An 18,866-nucleotide genomic window follows, 5' to 3' on the forward strand; every position below is an offset into this window, starting at 1 on the left:
CACTTGCCATAACAGTCTTGTTTTCCAGAGTAATTGAGGGGGCCCAGGGGGCATCAGGTTTTTTTGATCCCTAGGTTGTTGCAGAAGAAGACATAGGCTTTTTTGGGTTTTAGGATTCTGGTGGTTGAGACTCAGAGCGTCTCTTCCCAGCAGAAGGCTGAGATTTATCACTCTCAGCCAACTTTGAGATCGGCAAGGTGTCTTCAAATTCAACCTGAGCTATCTTAGCCTTTGGTTGAGCTTTCTTTATTCTTTTCAGCTTCGATGGAGGTTGGGTTTGTGTTAGTTGATCATCAACAGATGATGAAATGCTGGCTAAGAGGTCTTTTGCAACTGGTTTTGGACGGCCCATCTCGGCAGTAAGGACGAGTCGTTGCCGACGTTTTCGTTCTGATATTGGGACCAGGTATGGAGCTGAAGTTGATGGCTGATCAGCTGGATCGGATGTTGATCCTTGATCTGTTCGTGATGTGGATGCGGTCTGTGGAGTTGTGGCAGAAGGTGGAGAGAGGCTTTTCTTCTTCCTCTTAGGGACGTCGGGCAAGGCTAACTTATAAGTTGGGATAAAGTTGAGGAGCAGAGGTGCCTTTCGTTTGTGAATTGGCAAGTTCAGAAGTGTTTTCAAATCCTTGCTGGGATAGAAGGATTAGAGAAAATTCTTTGGTGGCTGAGGAAGAACTACAAAGATAAAAACAGTACAGACATTAGAACAAGAATATTGAACGATTTATGCAAGAAGATAAAAAGAAACTTATGAAGGGTGGCCCTTACCAGCTCATTCTCCCAAAGCAGTTCAGCTTAAAGGATAAAGATGGAGGTCGTCGTTTGGCTGAAACTCCCAATTGCCCGAGATAATGAAATAGTCATCTCCAGCTCCCTTGTTAGAGTCTGGGAGGTTGGCTACGATTTTAAATTCTGTAGACCTCGGCTTAAGGTAATAAATGTAGTATTTTTCTTTCAAATTAAGGGCACACATGGTATAGCAGTACTGGATATCGGCTAGGGTAATCCTAGCATTTTCCTATTTAGCTAAGGCTATGATGCCATTGATCACTCGGTAGGAATTGATTGCCAGTTGCATGGGGTTCAACTTATAATAGTGAAGAATCTCATGAAAAAGGATGTTGAGTGGGAGCCGGAGTCCGCACTCAGTGAAAGCTACAATGGGAAAGGGCATCGAATCATCTGTGGGCATGATAGAGTCGTTATCTCCAGCCAGCCTCAGATGGACATCGGCAGGGATAGAGAACTCTTGCCTAAAGTACTCAAGTTTGGTTGGGGTATCTACCCTATGTCTCCACATACCTATAATATCGGCCTGAATTAGAGGGGTTGGATTTCAGAGAAAAAATGTTTTAAGAGGATTAATGAGACCTCGACAAAAAACCTAGGTTTGAACTGGTGCAGAAATTTGTAAGGGATGTTTCAGTTTTTCCTAAAATGTGGGTTCTATAGGCAAATCCCAAGCCTAAAACTATGGAGAAGAAGATCAAAGGCACAGATCTGGAAAAGACACAAAAATAGAAAACAAAAGCGGAGTTTTAGAATCAAGAACAGAGATGGACTATCAAGAACATGAAGAATACAAAGGGTTGAAGGCCAAGAACAGTGGCAAGACGTGCAAGAAAACTATGAACAATACATGTATTCAAGGCATAAGCAAAAAGCGAAATAAAGCATTCAGATGTATGATTCACAAATTAATTGTTTGAGCAAGGCAGTAGTAAACAAGAAATTCCAGAAAAACTCAAGAAACTGGAACAAAAAGAAACAGATTGCTTACCAGAAAATATGAAGCCGATGTAAAGATCGCCGAAATCAGATGACGGTCGTGAAGGCAACGAAATAGTGCAAAACACGCCGGAAGGGGTGAACGGAATAAGTTTCAGAGCAAAAAGCTTGAACAATGGCGGACTCAAGAAGAGAAAAGCTAGAGAGAGAAAAAGTTTTCCAGAAATGAGAATAAGGTGAAAGGGAGAAATCGAAGAAAATGTTTTGTTGAAAATGAAAACGGCAGTAAAAAAGTAATCAATATGCTTGGAAGAACGTATGCGTCAGACGGCGCATGTGAGAGAGAGACGGCTTGCAAACGCGTCATGAGCACAGTCCAATAAGGTGGAGACGCATGAATGAAACGGTTGAGCAAATGATACGTGACAGCTCACACACGTGAAAAAATTCACTAGAATTCTTGTTTGCTGAAGAAAACATGTCGACCATAAAATGATCTCGGCTGAGGAGTTCTTGAGCCGATGTACAGGAGGAAGTACCGATATAGGTTCCATCACCTTAAAATGCCGAGGTAATAGAACCTAGGGGGCAGTTATGGGGATATATTTTCTGATACCAACACGTGGCAAGGTGATGCCGATGTGTCAGCCGAGGTGCCACGTGTCCTGGTCATTATGCCGAGGTTATCTCAGAAGATATCGGAATCCAAGATAAACGGATAAGGGACAAGGGTCCTAGAATGAAGAGGATATTTAGTCAAGATAAGGATAAAGCTCTTAGGGAGTTTATCTTTATCTCTTGAGGAGTCCAAAGTAAGTACTGAATTGGAGTCCATAGAAGTCAGGCTTCTAGTGGGACTAGGATTGTGTTAACTATAAAAGAGAGGCACCCCCGTGGGTCTAAGGTACGCAATTTATGCTTTGAGTAATGAGTTTAGCACTTGATTTTCTTTAGAGATATACTGACTTGATCGTCGGAGTGCCCCCGGGTGGAAGAGCCACCGCCGGAGCTTTCTCTTTCTGTTACAGGTTAACTGAAGCCATCTATTCTGCCGGTGCTCTCTAGTTGATTACTAAACGGGCAGTGTGATCAGAAAATCACTCACACAACTGCCTTAGAAATAGGCTTAGTAATAGTTTGTTTTCATTACTGTCAGCACAGGTTTCATTAATGGTAGTTTGTTTTCCTTATTTTTAGCACATGATTGTAACCACTTCTTCCATGATCTACCACATCTTTTTGCATTATCTTTTGTAGTTAGTGTTCTGACTTGGCTTATAAATAGCCTGGTAGCTATTAAATAAAGGCAGTAAGTTTAATTCCCAGCTTCGTTCCTCTCTCAAGTCTCTGTTCTTCTATTTCTTGCTCTGTCTCTAACTGTTTTCTCACAAATTCCTTATCAAATTATGTGAACGTATTTACGAGCATCCAATGAGTTCCTAAAATTTTATGTGAATTGACAAAAATGCTCCAATTTGCTAACATGTGGCCTTTGATATGGAGGGTGTTCATTTGCTTTAGTCTTTTTTTGTTTTTTATAGGTTGCTTTGAGTTTGTGCTCTATTTTTTTTGGGCTCTGCTAGGGACTTCCAGTGACCCCAGTGCCACGTGGGGGGCTGCCATTGGCTGAAAATCAAAAAAAAAAAAAAAAAAATTAGACCAATGAGAAGAGACCTCAGCACCCCCACTGGGGTCTCATGCATTTTTCATTTTTTCTTTCTCTTTAGTTTCACTTTTTTGTTCCCTCATTTTGTATTTGAATGGCAAAAAAACATAAAATAATGAAACCTTACTAATAGAGCAGAGTTGGCTCTAAGCCTAAGCAAGTGAAGAAGCCAACTAAGGCATCGTTTGGGGATTGATTATTTTAGTTAAAAAGTCAACTAAAACTAGTCACATCACTTATTTACTTTTCTGCACATCTTTTTATAAAAAGTTAAAAAAATTATCAAAATAATCTGTTCTCAAACGAGGCCTAATTGCCTAGGCTCCATTGGCCACCTCTTACAATAAATTGAGCGATTCACTTTTTTTTTTTTTTACTAAAAAGATATGCATATTTTTAAGCGGTGAAGCGATAGAATTCTTATTAGGGATTATTGGTGACAAATCATATGGGACAGTCTTGTGGTACGTGATGTCTCATGTCTCCCTTTTTTGTTTACTTGTCAGGTTTTATTAAATTTGATTCTTGATAGCTTACGTGTCTCTCTCTCTCTCTCTTAAATGATAAATTCCAACAAATATTCAATTAGGCTTGTAACAATGTTACTTAGGTGGTGTCTTGACAAGTGATTTTGAAATTAAAATAGTTATAAAAAATAAAATAGGTCATTTTAACAAACAAACAAATAAAAATCACATCTAATTCATAATCATTACATTATTTTTTTTAAAAAAAAGTTAAAAAATCAAAAAATTCTTCCCAAATCAAGCTTTTTAGCCCAGACTAAAATAACCAAAAAAGTCAAAAAGTCAACCCACTTCCTAAATGGAGGCTTAATTGTCATGTTGATTATTTTTTTACAGTAAAATGCTAAATTATCATAACTTTCATTATAAATATCGTATTTTAATAAAAATCAATATTTGAAATACACTCCTCCATTTCTATAAAAACAGATTCATATTTTCATATATAAAAACAAAATTATGTAGGACCAATTATCAAGTCAAATAGAATTGCCAAAGTTGAAAGCCCCGTAGGAGGATAAAGTTATGGTGGTTAGTGGTGCTGATGATAGTGAATTTGATACTTGAGGTCCAACAAAGAAAGGTGTCAATTTCGTAGAACTGTCAATGTGGTCCAAATCACGAGAAATATGTATAGAGAAAGACAGATATATGACTTGTTTAGAAAAAAGTTATTTCAGTAAAAAAAAGTTATAATTTTACTAAATTTTTTTTTTAAAAAAATCAACTCATATAAAAAAATAAAAGATTTTTTTTTTCTCATTTACTCTATTTTTACACATTTTTTTTATAAAAAATTAAAAATTAATTTTTAAATATATTAATTTTTTTCACTTTATATTTTAATCAAACAATCACTTCTCAAACCCACACTGAGTTGTTACTGTCAAAGTGGTCCAAAAAAACGTCTAACTAGTTGAATCAGTTGGGCCATAATATTCAGTATAGTGTCGTCACATATAGCAAGAAGGATTTGTTTTTTTTAATTTGAATGATATTTTTGCCTAGCTCTTCAATTAGCTGAATCAATTGGACTAGCATAGTTCAAATTAAAAAAAGGTAATGTGTTTAAAAAATTCTTTAAAAACTTAGTATTTTTTTGTGAGTAAAAAGATTAATATGAAGAAAAATAATTAATTGATGATAAATAATTTTGAGAAATGTTTTATAGCTCGAAACCCCTTTGGCCCCGAATGGCTCGATTGCCCAAAACGATTTTTTTTTCCCCCCATTTTTTTCCTCTCTTCCCCCTCTGTTTTTTCTCCGAAACAAATTGAAGAAGAAGAAGAAGAAGAAAAGGAGAAAAGAAGGAGAAGGAGAAGATTTGGACTTCAATGGGTCTCTTTGGATATGGACTTCAATGACTTGTTATTCGGAACATCATTGCCTTGCCTTATTTTGTGATTAGTTGCTCTCTCTCTCTCTCTCTCATTTGAACTTACAGACTTTGTGGTTGTGCTATGATTTTTCAGATTTGAAAGCAAAGAGATAGTTGATTTGAGATACCGAAATGGGAAGATTTTCAATACCCATCATGATTGGGTTTGTGGTGGTGTTTTTAAGCTTGTGGGTTAGTATTACAGAAGAAGCAGAGTATATGAAATACAAAGACCCAAAACAACCATTGAATGTTAGAATCAATGACCTAATGAAAAGAATGATGGTGGAGGAGAAGATTGGGTAGATGGTGCAAATTTAGCGCAAGGTTGCATCATCTCATGGATTTGTGGGTAGGGTAGGGTTTGGTTTGGTTTGGGACTTTTGATGCTTAATTTTTGATAATTTTTAACTTATTTTACATATATTTAATTTTATTTGAATCTGTATGTATGTATGTATATATGTATGTGATGAGAGGGAGAGAAGATGAAGAAGATTGAAGACAGTGATGAGAGAGAGACTGAGAGAGAGAGAGAACAGAGGAAGAAGAAGAAGAAGAAGAAGAAGAAGGAAAAGGACACTGATGAGAGAGAGAGAGAGAGAGAGAGAGAATATAGGGGGAAGAGAAAGAGTACAACAACAGAATTTGAGTGAAAAAAAAAAATTTGGACCACTCGAGCTAATGAGGATTTGAGCTGTGTAGCGGAGCTGAATAATTTTTTTAATAAAAAAATTTACCTTTTAAATTTGATTTGACTTTCACTTGTCCCCCGATGTTATGAATTAATAATGCTTGGGCCATAAACACTAGGTTACATAAAGTATACTGTATGGCCCAAATTAATACCTCAAATATTTTACTATGTATTTTTTTAAAAATATGTTTTGTAATTAGGAGATATTTATATACGTATAACACCTCAATTGTTTTGGCAGAACACATTTTTTTAAAAATATTTTTTGACATTTCGTATTATTGTGGCAGAATTATTTTTATTTTTTTGTTTTAAGACTAAAATTTTATTAATTTTACTACAATACCATCACTTCCACCACCATCACCGTCGCCGCCACCTCCACCACCACCCCAACATCACCACTTTCACCTCCACCCCATCGTAGTGCCACAGCCACCACCACTAATACATATATAGGAAAACATTTCTTGATGGGAACCAAAAAAAAAAAAAAATCGTTAAAACAAACAGAGCATAAAATTAATGGTTAATTTTTTTATTTTGTTTGTTTGTTTGTTTGTTTTTTTTTTTTTTATGCTAGTAATTACAGATAGTGGTGAAACGCAAACACTGCCAAAAAAAAAAACCCTGTATTTTAGGCTGTAGTAGAGCAATAACAAACATGTCACATTCTTTCATTAGGTGTGTACCCCATGCTCATAAACATATTGAGATGCATCATGTGGACCATGTTTTTCCACATCCTTGCCAAATGTTATGAGTTAATGTATTGGAATTTCTTGTCCTCCTATTCAATCCTTGAATCAAATAAATGACAAACAAGTTGCAACAAGTTCAAACTCAACCCTATGCTTATCTACACTAGTATGTTTTTTATCTTTTTCTTTTTTTATTTTATTTAAAAAAGACTATAATATTTTACAAATATCAAGATAATAATAGTAAAACTCAACAATCAACTACTTAAGAAAGTTTAGCAATACATATGTGCAAGTCCAATATCAACAAACACTAAAAATTAATAATACATATTCATAAGCTCAACACCAACACACTACATCCATAGAAAAAAGTCCAACAATATATATTCGCAAGAGTTTGGATTTGCTAAAGTTAAAAATCTCAATTTTATAAATGAAGTTGGCACATCATGTGACTAATATGTTACATGTCAACAATCTGAACTGTTCATCTTACATGACAAGTTAAGAAGAATATAAATACAAAAAATTAAATTGATTAGACATAAGTAATCACATGATTAAATCACATATATATTATAACAAATGGCCAGTTTACTCTTAAAAATATATAGGCCGTATAAATTAAGGCAGTGGCTTTGGTCCAGTTCAAGATCGGACTGGACCGTGCTGTTGGGCTCGTGGGGGCCCACCACGGGTCCCATTTTGATAATCCGAACCGTTCAATATGTAGAACTCGTCGAGTACTATATGCTTGTAAAAAATCACGTTGATTAGATATCGATAGCTATGTGAACAAAACAGTTTTTTATCAACTGTTAATTTTTTCACCGTCCATTTTTTTTTATACAAAACTGACTTGATCACATAGCTATTGATATCCGATCAACGTGATTTTTTACAGGCATGTAGTACTCGACGAGTTCTACATATTGAACGGTTCGGATTATCAAAACGGGCCCAAAAAAATGGCCCCATGGGCCGAACTGGACGGGTCCAGTCTTGATCTCAACTTGAGAGAAGCTGGACCCTAAATTAAAATGATCTAATTGTATGACAATTGATATTAAATGCATTTGATTTTTTGTATAGATAATTTTCCCAATTAATTGTATAAGATGAATGGTTTAGATTACTGAAGATCCCATAACAAATCACTCCGATTATGAGTTAATTTTACCAAGAAGTTGAGATTTTCAACTTTAAAAATCTGAGCTAATAAAGATCTCTATAACAGGAAAAAAAAAAAAAATTAAATAGATTCGAAAAGGGAAAAATAATCAGTCCCTATCACCCCTAACCTCCAAGGTCATGTTTGATTCACAAGATTAATAGTGAAGTATTAATAATCCTATTAAATTAGTGTGGTATTCACTATCCAATTGGATTAATATCCATTGGATTAATAATCCCACCCCTACCCCATTACTAATAATCCTACAAATTTGTTGAATTAATTATCCATTGGATTAATAATCCTAAATCAAAATGTTAAAACAAACATAGGATAATTGGGCCCACGGATTAATAATCCCAATCCCATGCTCTAATCCACTCAATCAAACATGCTCCAAATGGAGAATGCATAAAAATAGGTGATTGAGCTAGCTCAATTAGTTCAACAATAAGACTATTTTGGGATATTATAAAACGCAAATTATAATCACCCACTTTTATCCTACTATAGTTGGCTACCGGAAGTCTTCCATTTTAGCATATGATCAGAAATGAAATATGTGACTAAAACCTCGACACATCTCTACTTCTTCCTGTTCATTCTCTCCTCTCCATTTTTAATTTCTTCCCTAAAAACATATGCAAAATCCATGATTGAAACTTGCCAAAATTCTTCAAATTCATGTCCTTTTCTCCTCTCTTACCGGTTTCCATGGGCCTCGAAGCTCTCCGATGTGGCATACCTTTTCCAAGTTAACATTTTTGATATCTTAGCCTTCAACAACATTGACTCCACAAAACCATGGTCCTCTAACCAAATTCTCCCTCATAAATCTCTTCTCAAAATACCCATTACGTGCTCGTGCGTAGACGGGTTAAGACGGTCAGTATTGACCGTCTACACCGTCCACTCAACAGACACTTGGGATTCTGTATCCCAAAGCTATGGCGATCTTGTTAGTGGAAAGAAGTTAATGAGTGTTAATGGTGGTGGTGGGATTGGGGAGATGATGGTGGTTTTGTTGCCGTGTTCACGTTTTGACAACCGTAATGGTGGTTGTCACGACCCAAACTCGTCTCTATAGGTTTAGCATCGTAACCGGCCAATAATCCTTGGATTACCGAAGGTGTCTGTGCAATATAACATATAATTAAGGGGCTAGTGGAAGTAATTATACAAAATACAACATCTATAGAGTTGTGTAGACATACATAGAACAGATCAATTTAAGACTTTATATACCAACATGTGACGTCATATTTACATTAGTCTTACGTCACTCACATATATAGATAAAAGCAAAATGGGACTTAGCCTAGTATACAAACAGAAACTTGTTCAAATTTCACAAAAGAAAACAAAGTCTTAAACTTAGTTCACAAAACACGATCACATGGCTTTTTTCGGAACCTCTTCAGGAGGCACAAAGGTTAGTCGACAAAATAGAATTCTAGGCAATCATCACTGAGCCTGGTTACGCGCTTGATCACCTAGATACATAAATAATACAGTGAGCTGAGGCCCAGTGAATAATAACAGAGTAAAGGATTTAATGAATGTTGTCCATAACATATACAAAAAATAGAATTTAGCTCATAACAGAAGTGGATTCGTATTCTTATTCAGAAATCAGTATTCGTAACAGAAATGGAATAAAAATCATATTCATAATCAGAATTTACGGTGAGTTGTACGTGGTACATCCATTAGCACTAACAGAAACAATTGACCTATAAAGGGACGGTCATAAAGGCATATAGTTGACTCACGTACATAGAGACGGTATAGTTGGCTCATGAGACGTACAGTTGACCCATAAATGGGACATATATAGAAGGATCCATAACAGTTGGCTCATGAGACGTACTGTTGGCCCATAATTGGGACGTAATAGAACAGATAACAGATGTCATCTGAAGCTAATGATGCCGCGAGTACATTTCAGAAATATTGGATAACCATTTATTCATACAAAAAATAATATTTCAGAAAATAGATCAGCTTATATCATTCAGAAAATACTTATAAATTGAACATAGCTTTAAAAAATTATTACTCAGTAGGCTCTAATAGCAGACAGACAGAGCAGATAAAGCAGACAAACAGAGCAGATAACCAAATAACCTACGACACATGACCTACATAAACACAGAACGGATACATATTGAACACACATGTCACAAATATTCCTTTTTTATGATGTGTGTTCCTAGCTCTTATCCTCATTATTATGTCTTAAATAGGTCTTAGGAATGTTTAGGATGCAATGAGAATGTCAAAATATACTTTGGAGCACAAATTTCAAAAACAGAACAGTTCGCTTGAGCACAACATCAGTCGCTCGAGCGGTCTACAAAGTCTGCAAAAGTAGTGGTTGCATGATTTTTTCGCTCGACGAACGCTCAAGCCAAAAACTGAGTAAATAGGGTCTCCACTCGACCTCAATTTCCTATGCTCGAGCGGTCTGCAAGAGTCTATAAAATTTCTAGGAGCTCTCATTTTACGCTTGAGTGCAACTTAGGTCGCTCGAGTGGAGGGTAAAAAATAAGGGTGGTTGCTCGAGCGTAAGTTCTACTGCTCAAACCAATTCCCAAACTTTGCAAAAGTACTAGGAGCTTGCATTCTCCGCTCAAGCGAAGACTTCACTGCTTGAGCGAATGATGCAAATTCTAGAATTTCCAAATTGTTGATTCAAGTTCAAAATCCATTTTCAAGGCATCAAAACACATCCTTTTGGGCGAAAACTTAGTAAAACATTGAGAAACCCAAAGAACATGATGAATTACACCATTTCACAAAATCAAGCCTAAAAGCTTTGTCAATTACACCAAAACCAAACTTGAAGTTTAGAGAACATAACTTGCATGTAATGTCATGAATTCTAACTTTCCAAAACATGATTAAATGAGGTAAAATGATGAGAAACTTGATAAGCCCTTAAAACAAAGCCAAGATAAACACATGCACGTGAGATTTGTTTGAAATTCAAACTCAAAATATAATGAAAATGCATGCATGCATGAAATGATCTTCCTTCCTCTATCACAAGCTCCATTCTTGCATTACTCAACTTAATTCTCTAGAATTCATATCCTCGATATCATAATTATATAATCTAATGGTAGAATTCGTACCTAGGTTTTCCAAAGTGAGCTATAAAGGCTTAATCCTTGAGTCTCTAAGTCCAAACCCTTCAATTCTCTACAATTCTTCTTTCTTTTCTTGAATTCAACTCTTTCTAGGCCTCTCTCTCTCTCTCTCTCTCTCACTCTCACTCTCACTCTCACTCTCACGTTTTTGAGTTCAAGAAGTGGATGAAATGCTTGTGTCTAACATAAGCTACAGTCAATTGTGCCTTATATAGGCTTAATTAGGTTGCCTTAATTTATTTGAGTTAAAGATAGTTAATTAGGAATAGTTTATTCTAATTAATTGGGTCTGAATCGAATTTTAATTAAATCTACCATAAAATCCTAAAAATTCCAAATAACATATATACGTAGTTGATTTCATATTCGGACGTCGATAAGGCCTTCAATTCGAAAAACAGAACAGAAACACAGATAGATATTTCTATGACAGATAGATACAAACACAAATAACACAATTCACATGCAATTAACTCAGAATTTCCTCTTAATTACTTATTAGACATTCTTAATCAAAGATTAAAGTAAATCATAGGTTGGGATTGTTACAGTAGTGGTGGAGCAGCAGTATATATGTCGTATCTGGTGGAGAGATGGGAAGATTTGGAGAGTATTGAGGCGACGTATCGGACAACGGTTCATGGGTTGGAGGAGGTTAACGGCCTCCTCAACCAATCTGAGGTGGCTTTGGGAGACATTCTAGCCATTCCTATATCTGGTTAGTAGTAGCTCATTGATTTGGCAATCTTTGTTACATTTTAAAGTGGCCTCCTTTAGAAAAATGATCAATAATGTGTTATTGACAATTTTGAAATTATAAAATAAGGGACATTTAGACACAAGTTCTAATTTATAAACTTATATTTCATTAAGTTCTAACTAAGATTTTTTAGATTTTCAAGTCCTATTAAATTTTTAATAGTAAGAATTACCCTTTAAACAATGATTGTTCATCATTTATGATTACATATAAAGGAATATGATGATTTAACATTTATTTTGATATGACAGGAATATGATTACCTATTTTAACATTTATGATTACATATAAAGGAATATGATGATTTAACATTTACTTAGCCTCCACCCCACTACTTGGGCGGGATCAACCCAAGCCTAGCCCGAATTTTTTTAGGCCTTGGACAAAATATTTTCAAATTTGGTACGAGTTTGGGCAAAAATTCAGAAGCCCGAATTAAATTTGGGCGGGCTTGGGCAAAGATGTTAAACAACCCGAGCAACCCGAAGCCCGAATTTTATATATATAGATATATAAAAATATTAAATATATATATAAATTATTAGCCATTACATGATATTAAAGTAATTTGTATCATTAAATCATATTGAATATATATTATATATACAAACAACATAAAATCTTACTTTTTTTTTTTCGTTTTATTTTCACTCATAAATTGTAAGGACTACTATAATGACATCTCTCTTACATTATATAAATTATTTATTTTGATGGTATTAATGATTTTCTATAAATAAAAAAAATTGTAAATAGAGTCAAATTTAATAATTTAATAATGTAGCTGCAAAAAAAAAACTAAAAATTCATTTACAATTCGGGTAATTTGGGCAACTTGGACAATTCGAGTTTAACTCGGGTCGGGCTTGGGCAAACAACCTCGGGTTACAATTCGGGTTTGGGTGGGCTTGGGCAGGTCTCAGCACAACTTGGGCTGGGCTTGGATAACCTTCCAACCCGACCGAGTTGCACCCCTAATTCTCGGAACCCTCGTTGCACTCTATGCTTTACATTACGTGTAATGTTAAATGTAAATAAATTTTGGAAAAATTATATATATATATATAAAAGAATTTGATTATTGTAATAAAATAACTTTTGAATTTTGAATTTATAAATTTAAATTTTAATATTCTAATTATTTTCAATGTAAAAGGCTTATAATATTTATTTATAATATAACGAAGTCTCAATTGAACTAAGAAATAAATTGAGAAAAAAATACTTGCTAATCAAACCTAAATTAAATAAATTACGAAAATTATCAAAAATATAAAGATTTTAACTCGAAACTATAATGAAATATATATATATATATATAGATATATATTTCTAGAAAAATGCCTAGCCCCAATTGGATTGGTTTAGACCAAATTATAGGCAAATCAATTATTTTAAAAAATAATAAAACCGCAAAATTGAAAGTTCAAACATTGTAATTTGTCCGAAATTCATCGTAAGCCATGGCAAAGCGATAGATATTTATTGCCACATCATTTTCCGTGCCCCGACCAAATTCTATGTTATTGTGAGCACTTCTCATCTTGCGTCTACTAGTGCCTTTTGTCTTTACTTTATTTGTCTATGAGTTTTATAAATTATATGACCAAATACTCTACATCGTTATGCTTTACTAATATGGATCTCCCTACATTTGTGTCTTATGTGTCTTATGATAAATAAATCTGTTCACATTTTTCTTGCATTAATTATGTGATATTAGCTTTATATATACCATGGTTTTAAGTGTAAATTTCTCTAATGGAATCATCACCTCCTGTGCTAGTGCAGCATGTTGATCAGCAAATTTAAGAGGGTACAATGAGAGTCTCATTGTTCCAAATGGCTCCTATGCTTTAACTGCCAACAACTGCATCAAATGCAGCTGTCTTCAAACCGATCTCAGGTTGGCAAAAATTGATCACAGAATTGGACACAATCATCTTACATGAGATGGGGTCTCACATTTATGGAATGATTGTGTCTAATTCTGTAATTGATTTCTATACAAGTTGAATAACTGTTACCAAATCAAGTTTTGATAAGTTATTAAAACTGTTACTTTGTTTTATGATGTTGATAATCTCAGGTTGCAATGTTCACCTTCAGGTATCATGGATTCTTGCTCTCATTTACAGTGCAAAGGTTCCAATCTTTTTACTGGTGACACTCTTCAAAATCAAACTCCCTTTGGTTGCAATGTCACTTCGTGTGTTTATCGTGGCCATTTCAAGCACAAAATTTACAATAGGTAAATAACAACTATTTAGTATCAATGTTAAAGAAATGGGTAAGTTATTTTCAGGCTATTTTTCATAAATAAATTTTTAATTTTTAATTTCGTCAATTTAAAATCTAATCTTTTTATTTGTTTTTAATTTAAACTATTTACCTATTTTTTTAAAGTAAAACTGACTAGAAAATGGTATATTAGTCATTAATTATAGTGATTGTAGGTGCACAGAAAATAACTAAGATACAAATTTTCATTGAGTTTAAAGACTAAGATAACATTTTTTTATTAGTTTTACTTAACAGAAATAGACAAATGATCTAAATTGAAAATAAATTAAAAAATTAAAGTTTAAATTGACAAAATTAAAAATTTTGGATTTATTTTATTACAGTGCTCAAATCTTGGGTTTTTTTGGGTAATTTTTCCTAAAATGAATTTCCGCAAACTATACCCATATTTCTTGTAATTTGTCTCTTGTATCAATTTTGTCCATACAATTTTAAGTACCTCAAATTTGCTCTTGAATTTTTCGGTTTGTGTCAATTTATTCTAGTAGACATCATACAATAAGCAATTGGACAAAAATATGGACAAAATGGTTCATTTAAAAAAAAATTAAAAAAATCTCTTTGAGGAGAGCGGATAAACTATTTCGTCCATTGATTTCAATTCAATTTTTTAAAGGTAGTAAATTAATAAAACATGAAAAATTAACGAAACAAGAAATTCCAAAAATAAAACTGATACACAATTATAACTAAAATAGCGAATTTACATAAGTAAATCACCGGGACTAAGCTTAACAAGTTCCCCAATCTCAGCAAAATTTGGTTGGCACCCATTGAACACACAATTATTCCTTGCTTTCCATATAGACCACAACAGGGCAATGGGAATAAGCTTCCAAAGAAAATGATGCCCTAGACAGCAAAAAGAATTTTATTGATGAAAATCAAATGTAAAAACATAAGAAAATACATCAATAAAGAGGGCACTAGACCAAGTAAATATTTTGATATTTTTCTTATTATTTGTTGCAATTCTAATTGAATTTTCTTCACCCCCCCTCTTCAGCTTAGTAAATTCTTCTAACATTCACTGCTCAGGTAACTAACTAATTTATGAACTTCCACATGATCTTAACATTTTGTTCTTTCAATCCTATCCAATTCTAACTAATTCTAATCATGCAGGGAATAAGAGTCATGCCATAGCTTCACCATCTCCTTCACCAACTTCATTTGATCATTCTGCACTCCCATTTTTCATGTTACCGCCAACCGAATCGTCTCCATCTCCAGTTTCTGATCCACCCATGGTGATTAATACATCTGAAGCTTCAAGTACACACAATAAAATTAGTTCTAGGAAGAGAAGGTTGCTTAATGATGCTTCATGTTTTGGCTTATTGCTTCTTGAGATTGCCTCTCCTTTGATATTCTGATGCAACTCTTCTTCACTCTATGACATTAGGGAAATTTTATAATACACACATGAAGTGTGTGGCATATGTGCTAGTTATGATTTTTCTAGTATTTTGTTATGATTTATTATGTTGCTAGTTATGATTTGGTTGTAACTCATTGTGATATTAGTTATGATTTATTGTGATTATATATTTTAGTTATGATCGAAAATATATTTAGTTATACCTTATGTGTTGTTTGGTTATAACTCATTATTTTTTTTTAATTATAATTAAAAATGATTTAATTATAATATTTATAATAATTAATACCGCAAATATCATAATTAACAAAAGATGTGTATTTTACAATGAGTCATGGTTTATTGTCATTAGTTTAATGTGATCTATTTAATAATTAAACAATCTTTCAATTTAATATTTTTAGACATTACTAGCTGTTTTAATTGACTTTCCAATTTTTAACGAAAAGAAGTATAAAAAAATAGAGAGAAGATATTTTTTAAAAGTGAGTTTTTTTTTTTATTATTTAAAAAAAAAACTATTTTAAGTAGTTCCAAACTTACAAGTCACAAGAGAATCAACTCGGTTAGCTCACTTGCCCATCCTTGTACATTTTTATTTGGGAGGTCAAGGTAAATTCCTGCATTTATTCCCCAGGCTCGTTGTTAAATTATTTATTTATTCCCCAATATGAGAAGGGTTGAGCTTCTTTAATTGTTGAATTATGATTATTTAGGTGAATTCATAATTTAAACACAACCTAAAATGATACTGTTTAGGCCTATGGGGCCATTACACGTCCTACTTTGACTATTTATTTTGTAGAGTTGTGTGTAGATTATTTATAAAAAAATCAGATTAATTTGATATTTATAGCAAATAATTTTATTATATTTATAATTTTTTTAAATGAATAGTCTATTTGTAAAATTATGTTATTTTTTAAAGAACAATATAATAAAATCATATAATTATGAATATCAAATCAATTTAAGTTTTTTACTATAAGATCTGCATACAAAATGGGCTATTCAAATTGTTAAAATTAGACTCATGATGGGTTTTATAGGCGTCAACAATATCCCTCCAGTCCAACCTTGAATTGAAGGGAATCCATTCCTTATAAAATAATTATAATAATAAGTTTTTTAAATAAAAAGAAATGAAAATCAACCAAAAGTAGAGAAAGTAGTTGCAAAATTGAAAGTCTGAGTGGATTTATGCAATAGTACAAGTGGAAAGCCTACTAGCACTAGCGTATAAATTCTACTTTCCCTTCAATATTTTGTTAAAAGGAAATTCTTATCCGTAAACAGATTTTTCACTTAACAGCTGTCAATGGATCGGATTTAATTCGAATCCGACTCAATAATCCGAATCTGTTTACAAAAAAATCCGATTCGATAATCCGACAATCCGAATCCGTTTAATCCATTTATTAAATGGATTGAATTTGCAAAAATCCAATCCGATCCGATTCGATAATCCGACAATCTGATCCGATTATTCTCAATTTAAATAAAAAAACACAAAATGAAAAAAAATTTCAAATTATATAAAATTATAGCTCAATAAATAAATAAATGGATCGGAATCGGATTATCGGATTCGGATATCCGAAATCATTGGATTCGGATTCGGATATCGATAATCAGATATGAACTAAACGGATTCGGATCGGATTCGGATTTTGACAGATCCGATCCGAATCCGATCCATTTACAGGCCTACTTAACATTATCTATTAATAAAAAATCCTTAATATTTAATCTTTTTAAAATTTAAATTGATTCATCAATGGAGAAATAAAATATCAATTTTGTTGGATGGCTCGAATTTTCGGTGCCCCGAATGTGTTGACATTCCATTTTGTAGCATTTGGCCCAGATCCTTCAACCATGAGTGAAACCCACGTATTTACAAAACAAAGAAAGAGCAGAGAGAGAGGGGACTACGATTTTGGTTTGCTCTGAAGTCGAGCGACCAACCTGGGTGTTCACCAACGACAACGATGATGACAACCACTGACCTGGGGGCACTACAACAGTTTATACTTTTGGCCACCAAATTTAACGACTAAATGGAATTTAGTCACCCAAAATTGTACAATAAGCGACTAAAAATTACATTGGTCAGTTACCATTGCGACTCTCGCTCCCGTTGATTACCATCATGTCTCCCCCCTCTCATCCGCATTCGTTTTTCTTTCTCTCTATCCCTCTCTCTTTCTCTTTCTTTTTCTCTTTCTCTATCCCTTCCCTTATCATGGCAAATCTAGGGTTTGATTTTATTTTTGATGTTGTAGGATTTTAATAAAATCATTTTAGGGTTTTACTCTTTTTCTACATTTGAAGCATATATGAGCTCCAAGTTGTGTTTAATTCCACACTTTTGTTGCTCCATGTCACGATCCAAACCTGCCCATATAGGTTTAGTAGCGTAACCGGTTAGTAATTCTTAGACTACCAAAGGCCTTTGTACATAATATCATATAATTAAAGGGCTAGCAGAAACAATTATACAAAATACAACGTCCATTGAGCTGTATGGAACAGATAATTTAAAACTTTATACACACACAAGTGACGTCATAATTACAATAGTCGTACGTCACTCACAAAATACAAATAAAATGGAGGTGAGACTTAGCCCAAAATACAGGGAGTCAGAACTTGTTCGAGATTCACCAAAAGAAAATAGAAACTTAGACGCAGTTCACCAAGACATGATCACATAACTTGACTTAATTCAGAACCTCCTTGGGAGGCATAACGGGTGGTCAACAAAACGAAATTCCAAGCGATCATCAATGAGCCTAGTCATGCGCCTGATCACTGTAGCTCGAATTTTCGTGCTCCTTTCGGATACGACTAGCCCTACAGTTCAGACTCTCGTGATTCTGAATCTAATTCCACAAGTGCAACGTGAAATAGATAAACACAAAAGAGTCTAAATCCGGTAAATCTTTTAGAAAATCGATTTTGAATAAAAAATGCCAAAAATGAACTATTTTGCCAGATACAGAGTCGTTACCTAAATATTTTTGAGAAATTTAGAAAATCCATGACTCGTGCCAAAGGCCATGTGTCCGTCATCACCAAGATTGTCTCGACTTGGGAACTTAGGTATGAGAGGGGAAGGTCATGAATTGAGCACCCCATTGGCCCGATCAAAGATCGGCCTCTACTAATCATGATGTGATTCTTATTTACATTATATGCTCTTGTTTCGGTTATTAGGCTAACATTACTATGTGATGCGCACACAAGTATAGACTAATTTGCAAAAATTGGAACACTTTGATTTCATGTTTATTTTGAAAAGTGTTTGAATATGTACCATTTGAAAAAGTGATCGCATATGAACATTACTCAGATTATTCAAGCAATTAGCCTTTATCCACAGGCATTCA

The 18,866-nt window shown here is 33.8% G+C and overlaps 1 pseudogene across 1 annotated transcript; it reads left to right on the forward strand.

The window, feature by feature from the left end:
• Positions 1–8,430: 8,430 nt before the first annotated feature.
• Positions 8,431–15,580, forward strand: LOC114282094 (lysM domain-containing GPI-anchored protein 1-like; annotated as a pseudogene). The gene is made up of 5 exons (XR_014356346.1): positions 8,431–8,938; positions 11,592–11,747; positions 13,581–13,695; positions 13,879–14,040; positions 15,219–15,580. The product of XR_014356346.1 is annotated as a lysM domain-containing GPI-anchored protein 1-like (transcript).
• Positions 15,581–18,866: the final 3,286 nt, after the last annotated feature.

This window comes from Camellia sinensis, chromosome 15 (genome assembly GCF_055761805.1).
Source record: "Camellia sinensis isolate YWXY chromosome 15, ASM5576180v1, whole genome shotgun sequence".
Lineage (NCBI taxonomy): Eukaryota > Viridiplantae > Streptophyta > Magnoliopsida > Ericales > Theaceae > Camellia > Camellia sinensis.